The 21,386-nt window shown below is 36.5% G+C and overlaps 1 protein-coding gene across 1 annotated transcript in view; it reads left to right on the forward strand.

Annotated features, from left to right (window-relative positions):
- Positions 1-21,386, forward strand: part of KCTD8 (potassium channel tetramerization domain containing 8) — a 258,780-nt gene that overhangs the window by 76,401 nt on the left and 160,993 nt on the right. The gene's annotated exons all lie outside the window — the stretch shown is intronic.

The following is a 21,386-nucleotide window of genomic DNA, read 5'->3' on the forward strand; positions in this document are numbered from 1 at the left end:
TCACCACCACCTCCTGGACTTCTGTGTTTCCTGTTTCTCACTTCACTTTCCCAGTATATACCTCTCTGTTCTGTGGCCCATTGGTTCTGTCCCCCTCCACTGACCATGTTGTCTGTCTCCTTTGTTTTATATTCTGATTACATGGAAATAGCTTATGTAATGTTTAATTCTCCAATTCTGAAATGTAAAAGAAAATGTAAAAGAAAAACAATTCAGGCTAGTCAATGTGATAACCCTGCTAAGTTATAAGGAAGTTGTTGATTTTACTGAATATACTATAATCTTAGTGGGACTCCATAATGTTTACCAAGCCAGGTTTTCCTTGAACAAAGAATGTATCTAGAGGGTAAGTTAGGCATAAAATTGTTGAGACCATTAGGGTTTCAGGTCACAAACTCCTGACTTAGTGCACTAGATGGTACATTCATGAGCCTAAAGAGTATACCATTTCTTTCTCTTGTAAGTCATATGAGGACTACGCTTCATTTATTTGTTTTTTCTTTGAAAGTTCCTTTCATTGGCCACCATTTTTTCTGCACTCCTGAACATTGGTATGTAGGAAGTTACAGAAAATATTTAAGATATGATAAAAAGGGTATTAATGACTCACCATGCAGTTAGATTTCCTTAGCAGAGATTTGAAGAAATGAAATAAATTCCATCTAAGACTTTTCTGGTCAAAATTATATTCACCCATTATATTTTGTTCAGTGTTAGCTTTTGAGATAACTCTATTATAAATCACTATATAAAATACTCATATTTAGAAAACAAATATAAACATTTCCAGATGTTTCCTTTCTAATGAATAAAAATTATTTCATGTAATTAAAAGTTAAATACATGAGAGACAGAGAAATGTTCCCAGAATACACAGTAATTTGGTAGACTTACATGTCTGACTTGTCTACAACTTATCCTTTATTTGTAGTTTGGCAATCTTTACTTGTTTAAAAGGTCAAATATTAACCATAGCAGCACTTATTTATTTCTAGACATTCTATAAAGAGCACAGGTTTTTTTTTTCCCCTTTATCTGTCTGTTTACCTATCTCCCCGGATCTACAGTCACAGTTTTTCTTTACACACAATCAAATAAACAAAAGTCGTTATATTGAATCATTCTTTATTAATCTTAGCATCAAAGTTGATATAAAACATCTGATGTTTTCTTAACTTTTCTTAGAAATCAGGCTTTCTGAGAGCCTATAAATACTGATAGTCTGGCGTCTTTGCCTGCTTTTACTATATTCACCACATGTCTTTGAATGTGAATTCATTTCCGATTAGTACATATGTCCCATGTAATGATATTTTGTGATATAAGAGGATGATCCTATTTATTTTGGTTGCTTTTTCTTTCTTTTTTTTTTTTAAGATTTTATTTATTTATTTGACAGAGAGAAATTACAAGTACACTGAGAGGCAGGCAGAGAGAGAGAGAAGGAAGCAGGCTCCCTGCTGAGCAGAGAGCCCGATGCGGGACTCGATCCCAGGAACCTGAGATCATGACCTGAGCCGAAGGCAGCAGCTTAACCCACTGAGCCACCCAGGCGCCCCTTGGTTGCTTTTTCTAAGGAGACTATAAGAAAGCAAAATTTTAAAATGATGTCTCATTAATGTGAATACCCGTGTTGAATTGAAATCTAAGAACCTGTCAAAGCCTTGAAGCCATTTAACTCTTCTTGAGAAAAGGGTTATTTGGGGACTTATTAATTCTTATATGTGATTTGGTCCAAGTTATTTTTATCACTGTTATTATTATTTAATTAGCATAACACAGTGGAAAAATATGCCCTTTGAAGTGAGATAAACCAGGTTTCAAATCCAAGCTTGAAGTAGCTTTCTGGCTTTAGGACTATCAGGTAATCTTATGAAGCTTTGCTTACTCAGTGTTGAGCTGGATACAAAGATTGATACCTCATTGATTTATTTTTTTGATAACAAATGAAATAACAAATGTGAAATTTCTGTTATAGAACCTGGCACATATTATGTGCTTAGTAATTAATTATCCCTTTAAAAATATTTATTGGTAAATTTTTCTGTAGCTTCTAGATCTGCTAAAATACAGGAAACTTTCTTCTTACCTCCTGACAGCACTCCTCTCTATTGCGATTGTCTTTTCTGGTCTAAGAGCATGTTTACTTATTTTTTTGCATCAGTCTACAATTTAAATTTGGGCCTACCATCTGTGTATGGTAGAAACCTGTGCGATTATCTCGGAAGTTATAGGTAATCTTGGCTAACAAATATTGACCATGGTCTACATGATAGACTGGTTTGGAGGCTTGCCCCATTTCTTCTGGGAAGACTGTAATAGCTGTCTAAACTACTTTGCGTTATTTCTAACGAATAGTACTCGGGGGGCACCTGGGTGGCTCACTGGGTTGGGGCCTCTGCCTTCCACTTGGATCATGATCCCAGAGTCCTGGGATCGAGCCCTGTATCAGGCTCTCTGCTCAGCTGGGAGCCTGCTTCCTCCTCTCTCTCTGCCTGCCTCTCTGCCTACTTGTGATCTCTGTCAAATAAAATCTTAAAAAAAAAAAAAAAAAGAATAGTACTCGGGGAAAAATAGACTTAGATATCTTTAACCAAGCCTGACCTTTCCGTGCTACAAAGGAGGTGTGTGAAATTTCACAGTGTCTAATCTAAGGATTTTATAATGACTTGGAGTATTGATTGGATGTCTGAAATGTGGGTGAGAGAGGAAGAAGAGAGAGTGAAGTAAGAGTATGAGGCCCGGGAGAGAAGGAAGGGAGACAGGAAAAGTGGGAAGAGTCAGATGGGAGAACAAAATCCCATCAACTATTTTCTTCCATTCATTTATTCGAAACATATTTATTATCTATTTGGTGCCAGGAGTCATGTTAGTCCTGAGCATAAGGTGATAGTTATGTGACAAAAAAATAGCTAACCTCATACCGTACTTAGGAGGGGTCAAGTGTCAGAGTAAATGCTTTAAAAAAAAAAAATTTATTTGACAGACAAAGATCACAAGTAGGCAGAGAGGCAGGCAGAGAGAGAGGAAGGAAAGCAGGCTCCTCTGTGGAGCAGGGAGCCGGATGCGGGGCTCGATCCCAGGACCCTGGGATCATGACCTGAGCCGAAAGCAGAGGCTTTAACCCACTGAGCCACCCAGGCGCCCCAATGCTTTAAAAAATATTAAACCATTTTATCTTCATCACAACCCTGTGAGGTAGATACCATTATGATCCCGTTTTACAAATGAGGAAACAGAAGAAACAGGTTAAGTACATGCCATCATAGAGACCCTGAGTGTCAGTGCTGGGATGTGATCCCAGGCAGCTCTGGAGTCCTCCCTCTTAACTGAAACATTGTACTGATCCTGCTTGAGGACCCTCAGCCCATGAACACTGTAAGGGTAGTGAAGGAGAGGGACAGTTAGTAGACATTTGTTAGAATGAAGAGCATGAGAAGATAAGGAAGCAAATAGGAAAGACTTCTCTCCTATGGTTCCTGAGTTTGGAAGGAATTCCCAAGAAGATGAGGTTTTTGCCCACTCATGGTTGAGTGGAGGTCAGTCACATGAGGGGAAGAAGAAGGAAGCTCAAGAAAAAGTGAACTCCATTAGTCAATATAAATATTTCACATTTATTTTATATAAAAGCAATAGTATTTGCAACAGATGGATCATTCTGTATTATTGGACAGAAAAGTGTCCTCCGTTGTTTTTCATGAACTGCTAAATCTTTCCCTGGATTTCCAAGAACCACTGACACAACTGGGATTTTAATTATGGTTGTGCTGTAATGAAAGATAATGTGGATAATTTCTCTGCAAGCATGCAACTTGTAGTAGTGTCCCAGGTTTTTTAAAAGAATGGAAGCAACGTTTCTGAAATGTGACCTGGTTTTCAGAAGCATAAATTAAGACACAAGTCTGTGCCTGGAAAGGCATCCTGTTATTGGCTTTAAGACCTTTTCTTTCCAGCACAGTGAAGGATGTTTATTAATCAGAAACTCAGTGGATTTTGAATTGAGTTTGTGAGTAAAGTGAATGAAGAAGAAAAATGCCTCAGGCTTCTTTCCATAGAGATGAATGATCCTTTCAAAGATGTTCTCTTTGTTTTCTTTGAGTGCTTTACCTTACTGCCTTCCCCTTCCCCTTGTTTCTGTGATATGAATCTGCTCCAGTATTAGCTCCTTCATAAACACACCTTGATACCTTCTGCGCCTAGCTAGATCCTTTAACTTTCCTCTGCACTTGGGCACGTACCTGCACTTAGCGTTCACATCACTATTTTGTGTGCCTCATGTCCCTATAATTGTTAGTTCATCTGTTTGTCTTTCTTTGGACTATGAGCCCCTTGAGAGCAGGGACTGTGTTTGATTCAGTCTAGTGGATTGCATGACACATTGTGCTTGCACTGGGTGTGGTGAGAAATAATGAATACTGTTATGCTGAAAATAAAAAATAAATTAAAAAAAAAAAAAAAAAAAAAAGTCTGAATCACTTGGGGCGCCTGGGTGGCTCAGTGGGTTAAAGCCTCTGCCTTGGGCACAGGTCATGATCCCAGCGTCCTGGGATTGAGCCCCACATTGAGCCCCACATCTAGCCCCACATTGGGCTCTCTGCTCAGTGGGGAGCCTGCTTCCTCCTCTCTCTGACTGCCTCTCGGCCTGCTTGTAATCTCTGTCTGTCAAATAAATAAATAAATAAATAAATAAATATCTTAAAAAAAAAAGTCTGAATCACCTAATACCACTAAAATATTACCTAGTCGGGGATGGTGCTATTTCAACTAGAAAAAGCAAATGCATGGCTCCCTAGAAAAACAAGGCTTGTTACCAATATTCACCAATATTCCCTCCCCCCCCTTTTTTTTAACAATCTCTTGGCCAAGATTGGCCTCAAATGCAAAACCAGCAGAACGTGGCTGTTCTGCCACGTGCTGCCGAAGTTCTCTGGAGCTGAGAAACAAAGCTAAAGCAACATTTTAAAACTGGCCAAAAAACTAGTCAAAGAATTGGGAAGAGAAGAAAGCCTATTCTTTTGGATGACTAACAAGCGAGACACATTTATTTCATGATCATAATGAACTTGGGATGTTACCCATTTTACTGTGTCGGTTCTAAAGCACAGCAGGATTACAGTTCTCAGTAATGCTAACTAAAGAGAATTACTTTATACAATCTGGGATTTATTTTCAAGTTTGCTTGTATGTGGGACTGGGATCACAGAATCACAGAATATACAGGTTGTATTCTGCCTTCTTTATTTAATATTTTAATGTGAACAATCTCCAGTGCTCTTCATAGTTTTTTGACAATACAGTTTTAATGACTGCCTATATTCCATTCATTTATCAATTACTCATTGCACATTCCTATGTGCTGAGCAGTATATTGTACCTCAGTGATACAAAAGCCAAGAGATAAAACCCCTGCTTTTGTGAATTTATTTTAAAGATGTAATTTATGTGGCCAGTACCATTGGTGGGTTAACTCAGCATTCATTTCTACCTCCTTTGTTCTACTTTCGGGAATTGAAGCTGGAAAAGAGTTACACTTTTCAAACTTCTCTTTCAGGGAGGGTTGGCAGTATAACCCAGTTATGGCCTGTGGGATTTCTGTGGAACTCTTCTACTGGATTTCTGGGAAGATTTTGCTTTTTTGATGAAGGGGATGGATGTATTCATATTTTTGACCATTACCCCCTTCTGAAAGAATATATGATGTGTGAGCTACATCCGCCATCTTGTAACTATGAGAGTACAAGCACCATTCTGAGGATGTCAGAACAGAAATACAGAAAAATCCTGGGATCCTGCTGGGATTGTTGAGCACCCAAAGCAGTGCCAGTTACTGTTTATCAGTAGACTTATTATGTGCGAAAAATGAACTCTTAAATGTCCATGACTCTATTAGTCAGTTTTCCCATTATTTGCAGCTGAATAGAATCCTAATGTTACATATTACTTAGCCAACCTGCTATGTCAGTGTCTTTAGGTTGATTTACATGTTTTCCAATTTTTAAATTAGGCTGTAATGAATAATACCACCCAAAATTTTGAGCCCATTTCTAGTTATTCCGATAAAATACACTTCTAGATGTAGAAGTACTGGATACAAGAGTGATTCTTGATGCATTTTGGCCATATTTCTGTCTTGAAATTTGGAGTCAGTTTACAACCTCAAAAATGTGACAGCACCCAGTTTAAATAACTGGTACTTCTAAACTATACATTTTCAACTTACTGCACCCTTTCAATGACAGTAAAAATATGAGTTCAGAAAATGACCCATGTACTCTCTGTGAGAAAGTGAAGTTAAAAGAAAAGTAGTGGGACACCAATGGATGCCCAGGAACCTTGTATAAAAGAAGACTATTTCCTCATGTAAACTCTGTAAGTGGAAAAAGAACCCAGTCTTGCTTTCTGAGATGCAGGAACAGAAAGAACTGCAGTATCAGGAGACACTTGTTCTCATCTAAATTGTAGTTTCTTCACCATTCTTAAATATCTCAGTAATTTTCTTTTTTCTCAGTAAAGTTTAACCCAGAAGACATGTTGAGGATTTGTGTAAATTCTGGGGATATTCCAGGCAATGGGTATGGTATTATTAAAAACAAAACAAACACAAAATCCCTGCAAGGACACAGTAAAGAAATGCCAGTAAAAGCAACTGTATTCAAGTTTTATCATCTCTTACCCGATTTATTAAAAAAAAAAAAGTGATTATCAGCTTAGTTCAGCAGAGCTCAAAAGACTTCATGTTTAAGTGCTCTATAGTTTGCCAACTTCTTCATACAAAATGTGTAAATCCAGCTAGCATACTGGAATAGTTTTTTTTCCTAACCGTACTCTTACCCGATTTCGAACTACATGGGATATATACTGGGCTAAATATTATGCACAGATTTCCTATATAGAAGGCAAAAAAAATCTCCTTTGGGAATTGTTTTCTAGGAGGTTACACAGGGCCTAATTAGAAATACAGATAACCTTAAAGGAGCTTCAGTAATCTCTCTCCAGTCAATTCCTGCAGGCTCTGCTAAGAGAGTACTTCTCCCTCTTTACTGCTGTTCTATTCCATCATAGAGCTCTTTTATGTCAGTAAACACTGTAACTTTTCTCCTTTAACCAGAAAGGAGTATTTTCATTCTGTATCTTCCTTACACTGGTGTATATTCAGCTACCACTTGAGTAGAGTCACTGGCATAGAAAACCTGGACAACCAGCTTGCATGCAACTTTGCAAAAAAGACAGAAGGAGCTGAGCAGTGTCTATGCTGATGACTCACTGAAGTCCAGTCAAGTGTAAAATCAAGTTAGAAGCAGCCCAGTCCAGATACTGAAATGTGCCAGAAGGTAAGATTTCTAGAAAGTGTGTTTTCATGATTATGAAAACTTTGATCCTTTCCCAAAATATCATCATTGCCCTGCATATTGAACAATAACTCTGGTTTATGTTGCTTTCTCTGGAACAAGTGCTTTTGAAAATACTGAGGGGGTAAAGACGAGTCTAACAGGATTTGTCGTTGGTTGTTTCTGAGCTCACCTCTTCACCTTATAGTTTATATAGCATCTTTTCCCTTCAAAAAACCTGTTCCTTTTCCGGTGCCAAAATCTGCATTTGTCTTTCTCCTACAAATTCTAGCAGTCAAAGGAATCTAAAACATAGCTTATTCTATCTATATTTATAGGGGTTCTTAATACATTCAGTGTAGTCCTTCACTTAGTCTCACTGAACTGTAATTTTGGGCACCCTGTTGTTAGTTTAGTGTCACTGAGTTTCAGCAGCCACTGGCTGAATTCCAGAGTATAACTCATGCAGAATCTGATTTGCCTTTAAGAAAAATGTAAACCAGGGAGCACCTGGGTGGCTTAGTGCGTTAAAGTCTCTGCCTTCGGCTCAGGTCATGGTCCCGGGGTCCTGGGATCGAGCCCCACATCGGGTTCCCTGCTCAGCGGGGAGTCTGTTTCCTCCTCTCTCTCTCTCTGCCTGCCTCTCTGCCTAATTGTAATCTGTCTGTCAAACAAACAAACAAATAAATAATTAAAAAAAAAAAGAAAAAAGAAAAGAAAAATGTAAACCAGACACTGATGAAACTTTAGGAAGCTTTATGCAGTGTATTTGAAATCCTGGTTTTATCCTTAATCTCAAAGATCGGGCATGAGTGCTCATATCACAGGATTTCAGCTCATTGCCTTTTGGATAAAGCATCAACACAATTTTCTAAAGAAAAAGATTCCTCCCCCTACTTTGTCAGTTCATTTTGTGGGGGGGTCCCTGTCACAGTTACAGATAGTAACCTACAGGGATAGCTTAAAAGATTGTATTTAGTCATGAATATCTTTGAATGGGTGATGGCTTCTTTGCTGCCATTTGCTGTGTTTTATATATCCAACAGCTGGAGAGAGATTTAAAAGATCATCTGCCTGCATCATCAAACATACAGTCAGTAGAAAAGAAACACTGACATTATTTTTTTTCTGTAGCAGCTTGGAGATTTTCAATAATGCCAATATATTTAATTGAATAGATAGTGACGTTAATTCTAAATTTCAAGGATGCTGAGGTCCCTCAAAAAGTTGACTCTTGAGAGAAAGTATCTTTGACTCTTATTTTACTCATATTTAAAAATATTTAAAAAAATACTTCTTTGTAAGGTCAGTGGTAGTCTGTGGATATGTGATTCCTTATTGTAAACTTAATGCACAGTGTAAACATTGTAGGCTGATGAACTAAAACTGGATCTGGTAATGAAGGATGAGCCTTTGAGAACTTCATTGACTTTGAGATTGATTGATTGATTGATTGATTGATTGATTCATTCATTATTTGTTGAGTTTCTTCTGAGTATCAGGCCGTATGCTGGCAAAGCAAAAAGTAAGCAAAAATAGACATGTTCCCTGTACTCTTGGAGCTTTCTGTGAAGTAGAGGAGAGGGGTACTAATCCTATAGATCAAGTATTGCCATTGTGATAAGAGCATCAAAAGAGTTACACGATGATGTTATCTGGTTGCCTAATGAGGGATTTCACCAGGTCTGAGAAGTCAAGATGGGCTTCACTGAGGACTTGATGATTGAAATGACAAGTGGAGGAAAGCAGGAGTTAACAGAGGGAATAAAAAAGGGAAGAAGCAGCAGCCTATCTAAAGAGCCTGTGGCAGAAGGGAGCCCAGCAAGTCTGAAGGGCTAAAGGAAGGAAGATAGGGAGGCCGGGAGTGTGGAGAGTGTGGCTCACTGTGAGGCTGGGAAGTGGGTGGGTGGGTAACAGCCACTCAGTCTGGGTCTTAAAGCGTTTTATCTTTATCTTGAGAGCAATAGGAATTCATTAAAGGTTTTTAAGCCGGTGGTTCAGGGAGCAGGATAGAACACATGTGATATGAAATTCCTCTCCTAAAAGGACCACTCATGCTGTGGGGGCAAAAAGAGCCAGAAGACCAGGATGGGAGTGTGTATATACCCGCCTTCTGTTGAGGGCTTTGGAGGACTTTACAAATGCCAGAAGGGCAGGAAGAGGAAGACTGGGTTTGCTAAGCAGAAAAGTTAGGAATGTTAAGCAGGTTTTCAGAAAACCACAATGACTGTTTTAAAGTCCATATCCGGTTACAATGAATTATGGATACAACACTTATGATAATAATTATGAGTCAGTCAGGTAGGCTAATCTATATGTAAGCCTTCCTTCACGGGTAGGAAAGGGCAAGTCTTCCCTCATGGAGGTCCTACATGTAAGCTCTCTGGTTTTGTTTTGTTTGTTTGCTTGCTTGCTTGTTTTAATTATTTTGTTTTCTAGTTCACATTCTTAAGTAAGATGTGAAAATAAATGCCAAGATTCATTCCCAGCTCTCATTCTTTGCACCCAAACACACACAAGGAAACACATAAATAAGCATACATGCAGAATATTTTTGTACATACATCTTTTTATCTTTGTCTGATTATCTTTTTTTAGGATAAATTTCTAAATGACATTATTGGGTCACTTTGTATACACATTTATTTATTTATATTTTTATATACGTTAATTTTTTATTTGAGTATCGTTGATACACAACGTTACATTAGTTTCAGGTGTACAAGGTAGTGATTTGACAAGTTATAAGTTATGCTGTGCTCACCACAAGTGTAGCTACCATCTGTCACCATACAATGCTATTATAGTATCATTGACTATATTCCTTACATTGTACCTTTTATTCTATTGTCTTACTCATTCCACAGCTGAAGTCCTGTATCTCTGCCTCTTACCCATTTTGCCATCCCTTGCTCCCCTTCCCTCTGGCAACCAATCATTCATTAAAGTTTCAATGTGTTAATGAACTATCTGTCCTCCAAAAGCTTGAAACAGTTTATGTTTTATCAGTTTTGGAGGTGATTTCCATCTTATCACATCTTTGTCAAGGCTTGATACATTTTTATTCTGATTATTGAATTTTGCCTTTCCGATAGGTCACAGGTTATTTTTTTCCCTTTGCTTTTTAAATTTTTAGTTGATGTCATGTTCTCAACAGATCTGTAGCACATTTTAGTGTATTCATTTTGTTTTAGGAATCCATTTAAAATAATTAAATATCTTTGAAGTATTTCTGTGCTTAATATAATATATCCTTTCTTGGTAGACTTTGGAGTCAACTTTTTTATTCAGGGACAGTACAGGAATTTCAGTGGAACCAGATGCAATCAACATTTGAAAGACATTTTTCTTGATGCTGTTATGCAAAGCCCTATTTTTCTCAAGACTAAACAATTCACAAATGTTTTATCTAATCTTTAAAGCATTAATAGACTTCATTTTTTTTAACCTTTTTTTTTTTTTAAAGATTTTATTTATTTATTTGACAGAGAGAAATCACAAGTGGGCAGAGAGGCAGAGAGAGAGAGAGGAGGAAGCAGGCTCCCTGCTGAGCAGAGAGAGCCCGATGCGGGACTCGATCCCAGGACCCCGAGATCATGACCTGAGCCGAAGGCAGCGGCTTAACCCACTGAACCACCCAGGCGCCCCAAGACTTCATTTTTTTTTAAGAACACTTCTAGGTTTATAGGAAAATTGTGCAGAAGACAGAGTTCCCATACGCTCAACACCCTCTCAACAGCATTATCTCTGCTATTCTTGCATAAGCGTGGTACATGTTATAATGGATGAACCATCATCGATACATTATTATTCAATATTATTTATAACTTACATCAACATTCACTCTTGGTGTTGTACAGTCTATAGCTTTGGTAAATTCATAATGTCACAAATCTACAATTATAGCTTCATACAGAATTAGTTTTACCACCGTCAAAATCCTCTGAGCCCTGCTTATACATCTCTCCTCCTCTTCTCACTCCTTGCCTGAACCTCTGGAGGCCGTTGATATTTTGTCTGTTTTTATTGTTTTGCCCTTTTCAGAATGTCATAGCATTAAAATCCATATAGTACGTAGCCTTTTCAGACTTGCTTCTGTCACTTAGCAATATACATTTGCGTTTTCCTCCATGTCTTTGTGTGCCTTGAAAGCTTATTTTTTTTCTTCTTATCACTAAATAATATTCCAAACCAGTTTGTTTATCCATTCACTTACTGAAAGGGATCTTGGTTGTTTCCATAATTTGGGGAGATTATGAATAAAGTTGCGGTAAACGTTTATGTACAGGTTTTTGTGTGGTTGTAAGTTTTCTTTTCTTTTTCTTTTTGGTTGTAAGTTTTCAACTCATTCCTATAAATTGTAATTGCTGGATTATATGGAAAAACTAATATTTAGTTTTGTAAGAAGCTGTCAGATGGTCTTCCAAAGTGGTTGTGCCATCTTGTTTTCCCACCATCAATAAATGAGATTTCCTGTTGCTCCACATCCTGCATTTGATACTGTCAGTGTTTCTGATTTTAGCCATTCTTAAAGGTGAGTGTAAGCACATGTTTTAATCTGCAATTTTCTAATGACATATGTTGAACAAATTTTCATTTGCTCTGCTTATTTTCCATCTGTATATCTTCTTCAGTGTCGTATCTATTAAAATCCTTTTACTATTTTTAATTGGATTTTTAATTTTATATCAGTGAGTTTTAGGAACTTTTAATATATTTTGGGTACAGTCTTTTATCAGATATGTGTTTTGCAAATTTTCCCCATAGATTGTCTTTTCATTCTCTTAATAGATTCTTTCACTGTGCAGAAGTTTTTAATTCTTATAAAATCAAATTTATCTTTTTTTTCTTCTTCTTTCACCATAGTGTTTTGGTGTTGTATCTAAAATGTCATTGCTAAAATCAGGGTTATCTGAATTTCTCCTATCCTTTCTTCTAGGAATTTTATAGTTTTTTGTTTTATATTTAGGTCCATGATCCATTTTGGAGTTATTTTTGTGAAATTTGTAAGGATTGTGGTTTTATTGTGGATTTTTTTTTTTTTTTTTTAGTATGTGGATGTCCAGTTGTTCAAACACCACAAATGTCCATGCTTAGAACCCTAAAACACTGCTGTGTTGTTGTTTCTAAAACTACAGATTTAGATGTAAACATCTACTTCTGAATAGCTTACTTGAAAGACAAAAAACAAAAAAGTGACTTATGTTTATTCTAAGAGTCTTTAATTTAGGATGAGATCACTAGCAGGAACACTTCCATAATGTACAATTTTAATAGAACTGGTGTGTTATTTAGCAGCACACAAAGGACTATTCAGAAGTTGGTGCAAAATTATAGCTGTGCCTAGAGGAAAAATTATGTTTCTTAACATCTCCCCTGCCTGCCCTGGTTCTTCTTACAGCTTCTCATTTTACTCTAGTCTGTGATCTTTGTCTTTATTGGCTTGCAGTGAACTTCATTCACTGATGCTGGAGGGAGAGTTTTCAGTTAGATGCCCTAGCTCCCGATCCATACCCTTGGAGACTGGTTGTAGTCTCAATATTAAAATGTGCAGGAATACATCAAAGATACATTTTTTTAATGTTCCCCTTTAACCTTAGAATAAATAATTCGGAAGTATTTCTTTTAGTTCCTATCTTTGATATGACTTACAATGGAATAAAAAGACAGGAGTTTCAGTTCCTTTTAATGCTTCTCTTCTAATAGTTCTGTGATTTGATACCATGGTGACAGGCATGGAGGAAATACTTAGGATTAATGATGCTTTCAGTTGATTTGCAAAAGAAATGTATTTTTAATTCCTCCAGCTTCTTGGTTAAATTACCATCTTGCATACGAACTCCTGGCATAAACAAATTGAAAATACCGATTTCAATAAATATTTTAATCCATATAGCATACACCGTGCTTATTGTTGCCCAACTTTACCAGGTTATTTTAACCCTAATTATAGAGACAACAACAATAAAAAGAGTAAAGCAGATGGCTTACATATTATAAGTATGTCTTATAACACTTTTCGTATTTAGAGAATTACTTTTAGAATTGCTAAGCTATTTCTTAGTATTTAAATGTCTGCTGTTTCTTAAAATGTTTTTGGTCTTAAGTGGGTTATAGTTTTAATATTTTTTATTTTACCTTTAACTCAGAAAGGAATAGCCACTTAAAATTATCCGAGTGTTCCCTTTATGATACAGCAAAGAAGTTGTGTAGATTTTTTGCAGTGTCCTTTGACTTTCTTTCCCATTATTTTCCTGTGACAACCATTGCAGGTTTCCGCTTCAACCTGGACTTATTTTTGTGACTTCTTGATGTCTCTGACTAAAGTCTTTTCTTGAACTGTTTTGCCCCACACTCTACCCACTGATCTTCCACAAACATTACTCTGTTCCTGTTATTGTAGTAATTGTTCTCTATTGTGGTGTAGAAAGAGTATGGATTTTGGAATAAGGGCCATGTACTCTCTCCGCGCTTTGGAAGCGCTCTGTAATCTCGAAGGCTCTCTGTCCTTAACTATAGAGTATTGTCAGCACTCTCCTAAAAGTTGGCATTATGATTAAATGAAAGCAGGGCTTGTTCCCTTAATACTTGTCATCTGTCTAAAGAAAACAGTCCAGAATTCTTATCTTGGCATATGAAATCATCCAAAATTTTTGCTCAGACAAGCTTTCAACACTTAACAATTCACCTGTATGTGGCCATTAGCCAAAACCTAGACAGAACTTGCCATTTCATTAAAGTGACCTGAAATGACATCTCCAAATTACTGATCAAATGTAGCCAGCCTAAAATGACCTTTTTTCTTCCTGATATTCGTAGGGCACTAATGTTTGTTTTCTTATGACACTTAACAATGACTGCTTTAAATAATAATTACTGATGTAGAGATCTTTTTTTAAAATTTTATTTCTATTTATTTATTTTCTTAATTTAAATTCAATTAATTAACATATAGTGTATTATTCGTTTCAAAGGTAGAGCTCAGTGTTTCCTCAGCCTTATGTAATACTAAATGTTCATTACATCATGTGTCCTCCTTAGCGTCCATCATCCAATTACTCCATCCTTTCCCTCAAGCAACCCTCAGTTTGTTTCCTGTGATTATTTCTTATGGTTTATCTCCCTGTCTGATTTTGTCTTGTTTTCTTTTCCCCTCCATTCCCCTATGATCCTCTGTTTTGTATCTTAAATTCCACATACGGGTGAGATCATATATAATTGTCTTTCACTGATTGACTTATTTCGCTTAGCGTAATTATCCTCTAATTCCATCCATGTTGTTGCAAATGGCAGTATTTCATTTTTTTGATGACTGAGTAGAATATATACCACATCTTCTTCTTCTTTTTTTTTTTTTTTAATACCACATCTTCTTTATCCATTCCTCTGTCAATGGTCATCTGGGCTCTTTCCATAGTTTGACTATTGTGGACATTGCTGCTATAAACATTGGGGTGCAGGGGGTGCAGGTGTCCCTTTGGATCACTACATTTGCATTTTTGGGGTAAATACCTAGTACCTTATGACCCAGCAATTGCACTACTATTTTTAAAGATTTATTTTGAGAAAGAGAGGCCATGAGTGGGGGGCGGGGCAAAGGGAGAGGGTGAGAGAATCCTAAGCAAACTCTGCTTTGAGAGCAAAGCTTGACATGGGGCTCAAACTCATGAGCCTGAGATCAGGACCTGACCCAAAACCAACAGTCAGATGCTTAACCTACTGTGCCACCCAGGCACCCCCACAGAGATCTTTTCTAAGAGGTTGTGAGGTACTCAGCTGCAAAGCCAGTGTTCTACTCATGCATCCTTATAGCACTGAGCCCAATATAAAACATTAAAAAAAAATGTTTTCAATAACCATTTGGTGAATTAAGGTATCATTTACCTTTTTAATATTCATCATTGTCCTACTATTTTAGTTATCTCTTAGAGATTTTTTCTTCATTAAATCTTTAAAAAGTTGTCGAATTTTGGGTAATTTGTGGCTCAAGAGAACTTATTAGACCATTGCAGAGTGATATCACTTAGGGTATTTTTAAAATTATTATTATTATTATTATTATTATTATTATCATTATTATTTAGAAAATTAGCTCAACTGATTAACAACAGAAATGTCCTTTAATGTATCAGAGTTTGACAAATCTATACCCATTAAGTAAAAAAACAATCTGAGGCATTGCTAGTTAATATTTTATATTTTTAAAATATCTAGGTTATTTTGACCCCAAACCTTCTGAACACGTAAGACTGTATTGTATTATTGAACGAGTGTCCTTTTCTTTAGAAGAATATGTTCAGCAGTGCCTCAAATAATGTATAATACCTCATTAGAGTTATTGCAGTGACAAATGAATTATGCCATTGAAAAACCTGGAATGAGAAACATCAAGGAAGAAAAATAAAACCCAACTCATCTTGCTTGAGATTAGGTAAGCATAAGGAATATATGATGGCTTTCAATGATACTGCTCAGGAAAATCCTGCTTTGCACTAGATAGAGAATGAAGAAAGGTTAACGCATTTTGAGGGAAGGAGAGAGGAAGAGAAAAGAGCATTTGAGGAAAGTGAAGAAGAAATTTGGGCAACTAAATGGAAAAACGCCATGTGGAAAGAAACATACCCATGAAATATAAAGCACAAAAGGGCCCCAAATAGGAGGATTGTCCCTGGATTGCATCTTTAAGAGAGATTTAATGCCCATCAGTGTGAAGTTTAAAAACTATTATTTGTGCATTTATTTAACTGTTAATCTTAAAAACATTAAAAACCTTTAAGTACTAATCTTTCATGATTGCTTTCCTTAAAGTTTTCCTCAAGGATTTCTGTTTTCACTGTGGTTAGGTTTTTTTTTTTTTAAGATTTTATTTATTTATTTGACAGAGAGAGATCACAAGCAGGCAGAGAGGCAGGCAGAAAGAGAGAGAGGAGGAAGCAGGCTCCCTGCTGAGCAGAGAGCCCGATGCGGGACCCTAAGATCATGACCTGAGCCGAAGGCAGTGGCCTAACCCACTGAGCCACCCAGGCGCCCCACACTGTGGTTAGTTTTTAACGAATTAATTAAATATAAGGATTGTCTTTCCATTCTTTTCTTGCAATACTCCTATTTGAAAAAAGAAAACTCAATTTGTCTAATAAAAAGAAAACAACAAAAAAAAACCAAAAAACAAAAAAACACTTGTTGGGATGTCTGGGTGGCTCATTTGGTTGAACGTCCAACTCGTGATTTCAGCTCAGGTCTGATCTCAGGATTGTGAGAGTGTTGGGCTCTACATTAGGCCTGGGGTCTGCCGCAGAGTCTTCTCTCTCTCTCTCTCCCTCTGGCTTCACCCCTCCACCTCCCACCTCTCTCTCTCAAAAGAAAAGACTTGTGATGAGCACTGGATGTTATATGTAAGTGATGAATCACTAAATTTTACTCCTGAAACAAACAATATTACATCGTGTTAACTAGAATTTAAATAAAAATTTGAAATTAAAAAAAAAAGAAAAGAAAACATTTGTTCAGTGGTCCACCTCTTAAGAATTCCGGAAGATACAAGAATAATTAAACCCATACATTACTATAGCTCTTGTTTTGCTTCTGGCAAGTTCTATTCCATTTTTCTTTGACGGCATCTAAGTTTTCTTTAAGAATTTTGAGAAATTGGGGGCGCCTGGGTGGCTTAGTGGGTTAGGCCTCTGCCTTCGGCTCAGGTCATGATCTCAGGGTCCTGGGATCGAGCCCCACATCGGACTCTCTGCTCAGTGGGGAGCCTGCTTCCCCCCTCTCTCTCTGCCTGCCTCTCTGCCTACCTGAGATCTCTGTCTGTCAAATAAATAAATAAAATCTTTTAAAAAAAAAAGAATTTTGAGAAGTTGTCTAGGCAACGTAACTCTAGGATCCCGAGATGGTACTGATTGAAAGCAAGCCATACACAGTTAGTGTGCAAAGCCTAACAGGGAGCAGGTTCTTCATTTCTTCTGTCCTTTCTCTGAGTATACATAAAGCAAATAAACATTTTGTAGTTTCTTACGGAATTTGGATTGTGGGTATGAAGCCATCTGGATAAGTGACTTTTTCATTATATCACATTTATAATTTATATGGTCCATAAATCCCTTTTTATGAATAAAATGTTTTTTAAAATAGAAAACATTTAGGTGTTGGATTATTGTAAGCATCTATCTATTGGAAAAATTCACTGAAATATCCCCAGTTCCCTTTATTGTAAGGATAAATACTTTGGTTCTTGAGAGATGTGTGTATGTACCTTCAATAGTAATAATCAGCTGTGTTTTTAACCCTGATGAAATAATTCATTATTCCTTATTTTTTTTAAAAGGAACATGTATTTATCTATTCATTCTATAATACATAAAGGTAGAATGAAAACATATAATGTGGTTAAGCTATATTTCTTCAAAATATTTAGGGGGAAACTACATGCAGATTTTTAAAAATAAATGTCTTGTCTGGTCTCAGTCTGGTCTTATCTGATCTCAGTCTGATCAATGTTCAATTTATTCAGAATGGTCTTTAGAGATTTTGCCTAAGCCTAGAGAAAATATAGCTGTTCTACATGGGTTTAAACTTTGAATTAAGCCTCACAAACAGTAAGACCAAAATAGCAGAGTTAAATAACTAGAGAAATCAATGATATTTGCATAAAATGAATTAATTAGAGTGTTTTGAATTTTATATTACTTCAGTACAAGAAAATATACATACAGAAGACGTTCCACTAGTATTTCCTATATACTTTATTTCCTGCTCAGTCTCTGAGGTTTGCTTACTGTTCAGTCTGCAAATAACTGATGACATGGATGATCAATACATTTTGTAAGTGATGTATTGAAAACTTAATTCATTTTGTTCCTATTACAAGCTTTCACCTTCCATTAATTTCAATAAAATATCAATAGGGGAAGAAAATAAGACAATTTGATATGTTAGGGAAAGCCAATTAATAGAAGGATTGGTGTATTAAAATCTTCCTAAATAAATGAATGTAGGTAAGAGAAAAAATGAAATCATAAGAAAAACAAATATTTATGTAACAGAAGTTTTTATAGTACTATTCTATTACTATTTACAGTATTCTACTGTATACTGTTCTACTACATACTAATATATGCTACTGTATACTACTACTAAAATATACTTTATAATATTGTATACTGTTCTATATATACTAATACTATTCTATTCTATTTACAGTAATATTTTATTAATACACGTGGGGTTTTCTGATTTAAAAACTATTATTTGGAGAGTAAAATTTCTAATTTTATTTTTTTATTTCTAATTTTTATTGACATGATATATATTCAGAAAAGTCTCTAAAGCAATGTTATACACTATTGCAAAGCCGATCAGTACCTGTGCCTCCACATTCAGGACAGGAAATAGATCTTGACCCTCTTAATCACCATCTTGCCTTTCACCTCCCAAGTTAATTTTTATGTTGACTTTAAGGTTACTAATTTAATGTTATTCATTTCCTTCGTTATCATTTTAACTCTCAAGGGTGTAACCCTAACCATGTTTAGCTGGCCATATTTTGAAGAAATGGAGTGATCCGCTCTGCATCCTGGCCTCCCACACTCAGCATCATGCTTGTGATAGGGAGCATGGTTGCAGCTGTATTTTGCTGCCTTTCATTGCTTTAAAAGTCTTTATCATGTGGCTACTTCACAGTTTTTAAATATGTTCTGTTGGTGGACATTTGAGTTGTCTCTGGGTTTGATCTTCCTGTCTCTTGGGTATACACTTAGATGTGGAACAGCTGGGTACGGGTGTCTTCAGCTTTAGTTGATAACGCCAAACTTTCCAGAGTAGTAGAACTGTGCACTCCCACCAGCCATTTAATATTTTCCTCATTATGGGGCGCCTAGGTGGCTCAGTGGGTTAAGCCGCTGCCTTCGGCTCAGGTCATGATCTCGGAGTCCTGGGATCGAGCCCCACATCGGGCTCTCTGCTCAGCAGGGAGCCTGCTTCCTCCTCTCTCTCTGCCTGCCTCTCTGCCTGCTTGTGATCTCTGTCTGTCAAATAAATAAATAAAATCTTTAAAAAAAAAATATTTTCCTCATTACTTCACCTCCCTACCAACCATGGTATCTGTGAAGATTTTAAACTCTAGCCACTCCAATTGGTGTGCTCTGGTATCCCAGTGTACTTTTAATGAGCATATCTGACTAATTAGGTTGAGTTCGATTTGCCCATCTGTGAAATATTTGTTTAAATCTCTTGCCATATTTTTTCTACTGGGTTCTCTTTCTTTCCCCCCTCTATTGATTATGATTGATACACACATCCGCACATATAAACATCCTGTGTTTGTTCTATCTGATGCAAATATTTTCTCTCAGTGTGTGGCTTTACTCTCTTCATGCTGTCTGCTGGGAACGTAAAGAATTAATTTTTATGTGATCCAATTTATCAGTCTTTTCCTTCATGGGTATTGCTTATTGTGTCCTGTTTATGAAATCTTTTTGTGCCCTATCCTATACTTTCCTATATTATGTTCTAGAAGCTTTATTGTTTTGCCTTTTACATTTGCTCTACAGTTTACCCAGAATTGATTTTTATGTATTATGTGAGATGTCTAGTTTCATTTTATTCCATGTGGATTTTAAATTGTCCTAGAATCATTTATTGAAAGAGACTGTCCGCTCCCCACTGTATAAAATGATATGAAGTGATAAAAATCAATTGTCTGTATATGTATGCATCTGGTAATGAACTCTCCATTTCATTCCATTTGTTCGCTTGTCTGTCCTTATGCCAATCGTCTTAATTGTATTTTTGTGATAACTCATGATATCTCATAGAGCAAGCCTTTTTGCTTTGTTCTTCCACAGCCACGTCTTAGCTATTCTTGGCTTTTACATTTTCACCTTTTAGTATCAACTTGTCAAATTACACATACACACTTCACAAAGTTGTGATTTTTACTTGGATTCATTCAATCACTAGAGCAAATTGAGGAGAATTAATGTCTTAAAATCTTGAGACCTCAGATCCATGAATGTGATCTCTCTCTCTAGTTTTTTAGATCTTCTTTGTTTTGACTCAACATAATGTTGTATTTTTCTGTGAAGAGGTCTTGTGCATTTTTAGGAGATTTAATCCTTGTATTTTATTGGTTTTCCTACTGTTGTAAATAGCATGCTTTACAGACATTTATCTAGCACTCTTATAAAACTATGTATCTCACATCTTTGTAAATCATTGTAAAATTATTTTATATACCCTATGTATCTAAATTCAGTACTTTAATTATATGCTTTGTCACTACCCTCCAATATATGGATTTTGGCTTCTAGCAACAAACTAATTTTGGCTAAGTTATGCAAAGGAGAATTTACAAGAAGAATGTAGGTGAAATTACAGATTTCTGGGCTCCTGGAGATCTGTTTTGGAAACAACTGAGAACCAAAGCAACCCCAAAGTCCTTGGAGCATGAACTAGAGTTTGAAAGTATGATGCCTTTGTGACAGCTTTCCTACCCCTCTTCTTGTTTATGCTTGCATCTTTTCCTCAGTTGCAATATTCAAGGCACAGAGAATTTACTTCACCAAACTTAGATCACTTCCTGATTCTCTTTGTGTTGAGGAGAAGGGAAATTTGTTCCTTGGACTTATTTAGTGTAGGGAGCAGTTTCTGAGAATTGTCTTTCCACTAATGCTACACACATTGGGAAGGAGAGAGCAGAGTATAATTCCTCAAAAGAAAATTGGGTGCTTTTAAGAAGAAGGTTTGAATGCTGAGAGCAAAACCAACCAATAGTCACTTCTCTTCAGGAAGATAATAGATGACAGTTGTCCGTCAGGCAGTTCTTTCTAAAGTTTATTAGTAAATGCTTTACAAAGTGTGGATATATACTGTAACAAGGTTTCTGAAGCATGATTGTTGTTGTTGTTATTCTGTAGCATCTCTCCCTCCTTCTCCTTCCTCCCACCCCTCCCTCCCCTCCCCCTCCCTCACCCACACCTCTTCCTCCCACTCTTCCCTCCCCTCCCCCTCCTTCTTTTCTCTTTCTCTATCTGTATCCCACTGTTAGCCCTTATTGATTTT

Source organism: Mustela nivalis (genome assembly GCF_964662115.1).
Source record: "Mustela nivalis genome assembly, chromosome: 4".
Classification (NCBI taxonomy): Eukaryota; Metazoa; Chordata; class Mammalia; order Carnivora; family Mustelidae; genus Mustela; species Mustela nivalis.